This window comes from Protomyctophum parallelum (genome assembly GCF_964188405.1).
Source record: "Protomyctophum parallelum genome assembly, chromosome: 22".
In the NCBI taxonomy this organism is placed as follows: Eukaryota; Metazoa; Chordata; class Actinopteri; order Myctophiformes; family Myctophidae; genus Protomyctophum; species Protomyctophum parallelum.
In genome coordinates this window covers 30,194,360-30,200,849 of record NC_139714.1, presented here as the reverse complement: position 1 = coordinate 30,200,849, position 6,490 = coordinate 30,194,360, and positions in this window count along the sequence as shown.

The following is a 6,490-nucleotide window of genomic DNA, read 5'->3' as shown; positions in this document are numbered from 1 at the left end:
TGCAGTAAAGTCTCTATAAATGGTTTACATATATATATATATATATAGAAATGATTAGATCTCACTATTATAGCGAAATAATGCAGTTTGCATTAAAGATTAATCAATAATTTAGTTCTGGGAGTCCAGCTATAGTTAATGTATGAACTTGTACATGTAATAATGGTGAAGATTAACTATAATCTAAAAGGGGCTAAAACACATTTCCCTAAAATGTGCACAGGGATTCCTCCATGCAGCATTAATTTACCTGTGTAACGCTGAGTGTAAAAAAGAAGACAAATGGACATTTTGGAATGATTCATTTAGACCTACAAATAAAACAATTAGTTGAAATTTGAAATTGCATTCCAGAAAATGGATATACTGTACATTAATAAATACATATACACACAATGTACCAGTGTTGTTGGAGTTATTGTGCAGACAACATGTTGCAAAGTGTTGTGTTGGTCAGCATGTTCAGATTCCGGTGCCCAGCATTTGCCGGGTTATTGAATTCAATTGGCTTCATTGGCATGAGAAAACATACGTTTACATTGCCAAAGCAAAAAGTGGAACAATACAATACAATACAATCACAACAAAATGTATGTAAATTTGAAAGTCAGAATCTCCAATAAATCAATTTCTATGTACCAAGATCACTCGATGCAGATAGTGAAGGAATACACACACACACACACACACACACACACACACACACACACACACACACACAAAGATTAGTCGTTAGGGTGGTTGTGTTCCATTTGATATCCTTCTCCTATCACAGCAGCTCACAAATGTTGCTGCTGTGTTTGCACATTGTTGTACTTCGCCCAGCAGATATGGGAGTTTTTTTTGTCTCTCTCCCTCACTGGTCTAACAGTAGGATGAAAGGATGCCTGGCCTCTACTCCACGATGGGTGTGTCCACGGGGGTGTTAGAAGAGGGAAGGGGGGGGGGGGGGGGGACCAAAGGGACATGGCTCCAAGGTCAGCTTCTCTCCAGTGGGAGTGCTGGGAGCAACCACGCCGGAAGACTCGTGGGGAGAGAGGAGGCTTAAGTTGTCTCTTCCTGTTTCACTTCGCTTCACACACACCCACAAATACACGTTGTAGACTTGGGCAGAAAACTTGTATCTCTGTATTTCATCTCTTTGTGCGTTTTTTTTTTTTTTCATAAATGAATGCTGTATTTAATAATTCACTCTATGTCAGTGTCATGCAAAAATAGCTAATCTACAAGCAATGAAAAGTATGAACAAGCGCTGGGGTGACCGGACAGCCGAGAGAGTAGTTAGGGCACGTACCACATGGGCTCTAATCTGAGTTCCCAGAAGTTTTATTTTTCGCCACTAGGCGGGCGAGAAAGACTTCTGGGGAAAAAGGACCGTATCCCTGTGAGGGAAGTACGTTGCGCTCAGAATCTGAGCGGACACTCCCCTTTCCGGCCTGAAGCACTGTGCATACCATGAAAATAGTCCGAAGGGAATCCAATTCCAAATTGAATTGTAGTAGGCCACCACCGCTCAAGGAGCAATTGTTTCCCTTCCGTCTTATTTAGATGTAGCGCCCACTCCATGTGGAACCCGCCCCTGTCTTTTGATTCGCATTTCATTTGAAACGCAACGCACTGGGCCACGCCCCTGCTGCACAGGATCTGAGGCCAATTTTCCTAGACTACATGGGCTCAGATGATTCCATATCCTGCCCACCTGACCATTTACTGCATGTCACTCTCCTGCGTACTTCCTGTCTCTCTCTACTGTACCTATATAAATAATAATAAAAGCCTCTGACTAAATAATAACTACATTGAGGCATTGGAAAACAGGTTCTCTTTTCCATTTCCTGAAAACGGTTTTGGACATACAAGCTTTCCGCCTGACAGCGATGATATACATAGGTTTTTTTTTCAGCATACATACTAAGGAGTTTCCTCTGCTACAAAACTACAAGTTGCGTCTGTGAAATAATGCTTACAGCATAGACACCCCACTCATATATTCACATCTGCTTGTACACTATGCCGTCATTAACATACAAAGACTCTGCGTCAGTTAACAAATTCCTAGAGAATAGAATGTTGACTGTACGATAGAAAGTAGACCACCACCGAACACAGTCTCATTCTTCACCTCAAAACAATGGCCTGAATACAGTAGCTCTGGAATCAGAGCGTGCACACACACACACACACGCACACACAAACATACACTAGAGGTAGACACACACACACACACACACACTGCTATTTGCAATACAAAAAAGGGTCTATATTCTCACACACACAAGGTCAATTGGACACACAAGTCACATGTAGGCCTACACGAATACATGTACACACACTCAGATAAGCAAATCAAAGAACACAAACATGTACAATCATGTACAATCCACTTCTCAATGAGTCCAACATGATCACACAGGCACACACACTATGGGGTTCAAAAAGAGTAACATATGTACAGAGAGAGAGAGCGAGTGATACCTAGATTATCACCCCATAGAATTGGGCTCCAAATCAGCATATGTGGCCTGGCCCGTTTATCATCCATTCTTTAGGGTGAAAATACAGCACGAAACCCCATTCCAGCACCAGCTGGCTCGGCGGCGTGCTGGAATCATTTCCAATTTCAGCACCAACTTCCTGAGATCAAATTGCAATGGAGGTGCGGCATCAGAAGCGGACTTGAGCCACTAGAAGCACTGCCGAGCGAGCTAAAGCGAGCGAGTCGCCGTGCCGAGAGTTGCGAAAACCGATTCTGCTGACTCAGCACGTCCGAGTAATGTACCCGGTAGGGACAGAATCGTAAATCATGTTTTGGGGTGTTCGTCCCAACCACCAATCAAAGTGACTATACTGGCCCATCACAGCATGTCTTTTCCAACTTTGGTGCTCAACCCTACTTCTGGACATGCTGTAGTTGTGGAAGTGAACAATGTAATGGCGACCTGCGTGTGAGGGCATTTTGGAGCCACGCGGCTCCGGTGAACACGGTGGTACAGCTCGGAATCACAGATGACACCCGTATGAACACTAAGGTCCACCATCTACTGTCGAGCATCTTTCCACTACTTTCCTTCTGGCATTCCAATTGTCTGCCTGGAATGGTAAAGCATCATGCATCCGATCACAACATCGACAATGCGGAAAACTCATGGATGCAGTGTTTATAATGTTTGCAAGCTGTGTGCATACATGTTGCAGCATGATACACACACAGTATAGAAGGTAGTTAACCCATTCTGACCTGAGATCAGATTCATACAAGGTTTCCGCCGGACACACACTGGTCTGATGAACCCATTCTGACCTGAGATCAGATTCTAGAAATGTCAGTCGCTCTTCGATTTAAAAAAAATAGCAGACCTACAAGCTCGTATCGCGCCACTCGGTGGCGCGATATGAGCTTGTAGATCTGCTATTTTTAAATAGCTAAAGCATAACATGATGCCAACACCAAAACGGTCAGAATGGGTTAAAGTGGATGTTTACAGGTTTTGTGTGAGTTTCTATGTTGAACAAGTCAGGTTTCTATACTGTATATAATGAATCAGGGCAGAGTGTATTCTACTATATGGATCCAGGTCAATATTTGCACGCGCACATGCGTGCATGAGAGAGAGAGAGAGAGAGAGAGAGAGAGAGAGAGAGAGCTGTACTGTCTGCCCATTACAGGGCACTGAGACACAATCAGTAGAGGAAGGAGGAGAACGAGACAGGAATAGGGAGACACCGTCAGAGAGAATGAGAGAGGGAAAGGAACGGAATTAAGCCACAAAGGAATTATGTTTCCTCTTGGTCTTGGCTCATATAATCTATTATTAATCCAATTTTTACCACGGACCCTTACATTTTTGGGTGGAACATTTTTTTAAATGGGGGGGGGGGGGGAGGAGAAATTTTTAAAAAAACATCACATTGAGCAAATTAATGAGGTAAACGTAATGATCTGAGATGATCAAAGGATATTGGTGTTGGGCAAAGTATAGCCACCAATTAGTAAAACAAGCGCAGGAGAGGGACTGAAATAAAATATGCACCAACGCGCCTGATGAGACGGAGGTCAGAGAGAATGGACTCATTTCACAAATGAAACACAGCACACGGGCCCCTGTGTGTGTGTGTGTGTGTGTGTGTGTGTGTGTGTGTGTGTGTGTGTGTGTGTGTGTGTGTTGGCATGTGTACGTGTTCAAGCATTGGGGAAGGCGCGTGGGGGTGTGCGGCTGTGTGTGTATGCGGGTCATGTTTAGTTTCCCCTCGGGCCTGCTAGCTGAGAGAGCGAGGGAGAGGTCCCATAAGAGCAGGAGAAGAGGATCTTGCTTTACTTTGATAACAATAATAAGGTAGCAAAGCATTCACACTCGCGCTCTCACTCACTCACCCTCCCTCTCTCTCTCTCTCTTTTTTTACCCTGCTTTGGCACAATGAGTATTGCCTCTCTCGTTTGATCCAAGAAAATGGCTTGTTATGTTTTGAAGAGTTTGACGCACAAAGCAAATGGGAAAAGTTTGTGTGAGGCCGACCCTGTCCGACTTGGACCATGGTTCATTAGCAAGACCTCAAGGGACAGACTTCTGCTTTTCTACTTTCTTATACTGTTATTAGGGTACGGTGGGTTGGCGGGTGGGGTACAGATGGATTATTGGCTTCATGACAACTTGTGAGTGTGCCGTGCATGTGTGTGTCTGCGTTAGGTTTTCCGTGCTGTTGAGTTTTCCCCACCAATTAATAAATGCATGTCAACACCGGTCATACAGAATTACAGATAACATCGGCTACTTTAAAATGAGCAAGACTTTAGTTTTAGTCATAGTCTTTTGAATAGTTTATTTAGTTTTAGTCACATTTTTAGTGTCTAGTTTTAGTCGACTAAATATCATAAGATTTTAGTCTTTTACCATTTATTTTACTTATACTGGATCTCTTGTCCACTAGTCCCTTCCTAACATTTTAGTCTAGTTTTTATTTGTCATATAATAATAATATATATTTATATTTTAGTTTCCATTTAGTTTTCGTCAGTAAAAAAAGGTAGTCAATGAACATTTTTCGTCATAGTATTAGTCGACGAAATCAACACTGTTGTCAAGTAAGCTTTAGTTTTAGATGATTCTTTCTCCCGCAATTGCCGTAATGTGATGAGTGAAATATGACACCACTGGCGCTGTGAGCAGCCCATTGCAGCTGCAGATGGAAAGGCCTTTCAACCGCCCGGCATCCAACTAAGTATTGACATCACGCTTACAACATGGAAAAGGGAAAGAAATGCATTTGTTTCAGTTAAATTAAAAATAGATTAAATTGAAACAGTGTTATCAGTGTGTGTGTGTGTGTGTGTGTGTGTGTGTGTGTGTGTGTGTGTGTGTGTGTGTGTGTGTGTGTGTGTGTGTGTGTGTGTGTGTGTGTGTGTGTGTGTGTGTGTGTGTGTGTGTGTGTGTGTGTGTGTGTACACTCTAAAACTGCTTATCACTAGCACAAATTATAATGTAGGCTCACAGCAGGTTTGTCAGAAGTCATACAGGACATAAAGGGTGAGCAGAGGTAAAGACAGACACAGAGTAAACCAGAGATGATCAACTGGGAGAGTGGGAATCATTCCACTAAGATCTAGCAGCATTCCCCTAATTTGAATTTATATCTGTGACCATGTATCAATCAATCAATCATCGTTTGTGGGAGGCCTGAGCCATCTCCAGAAGTTCTCAGATGACTCCTCCATTGTGGGTTGTATCACTGAGGACAAAATGACACAGAGTACAGAGGTGTGGTGGAGAACTTCATCAGCTAGGCTGAACAAAATCACCTTCTTCTCAACATCAAGAAGACCAAAGAGAGCTGGTGGTAGACACGAGGCGGAGCAAACGGACGACCCCAGTACCCATCAGCATCCAGGGGGAAGAGGTTGAAATTGTGGACTCCTACAAGTTCCTCTGTGTCCACCTGAACAAACACCTGGATTGGAGAGACAACAGTCGGAGGCTGTCTACAAAAAGGGACAGAGCAGACTGTACCTCCTGAGGAGGCTCATGTCCTTTAATGTGTGTAGCAAGCTACTGAAAATGTTATATCAGTCCGTTGTAGCCAGCGTTCTATTTTATGCAGTGGTATGCTGGGGTGGGGGTATTAAGGCCTGGGAGCTGAACAAGCTCAACAAGATCACAAAGAAGGCCAGGTCTGTGGTGGGCCTCAGGATGGAGGGGCTGCAGTCAGTCGCAGAGAGGAGAATTAGGGACAAACTGATCTCCATGCTGGCTAACCCCTCACATCCACTCTATGGTGACTTACAGGACAGAGTGAGCACCTTTAGTCATAGGCTTGCACCTTCCCTCCGAGAATGAACACAGAGTGTTATAGACTCTCCTTTCTGCCAACCGCCATCAGACTATACAACAAATAAGAACTTTCTCCCCTGATGCTTATGGTCCTGTGTCTGAAGTCTTTGGTCCTGCTGTCATTATGTCCAGTGGTGTCCAATGTGTTTTCTGTTTGTCTTTTGTTT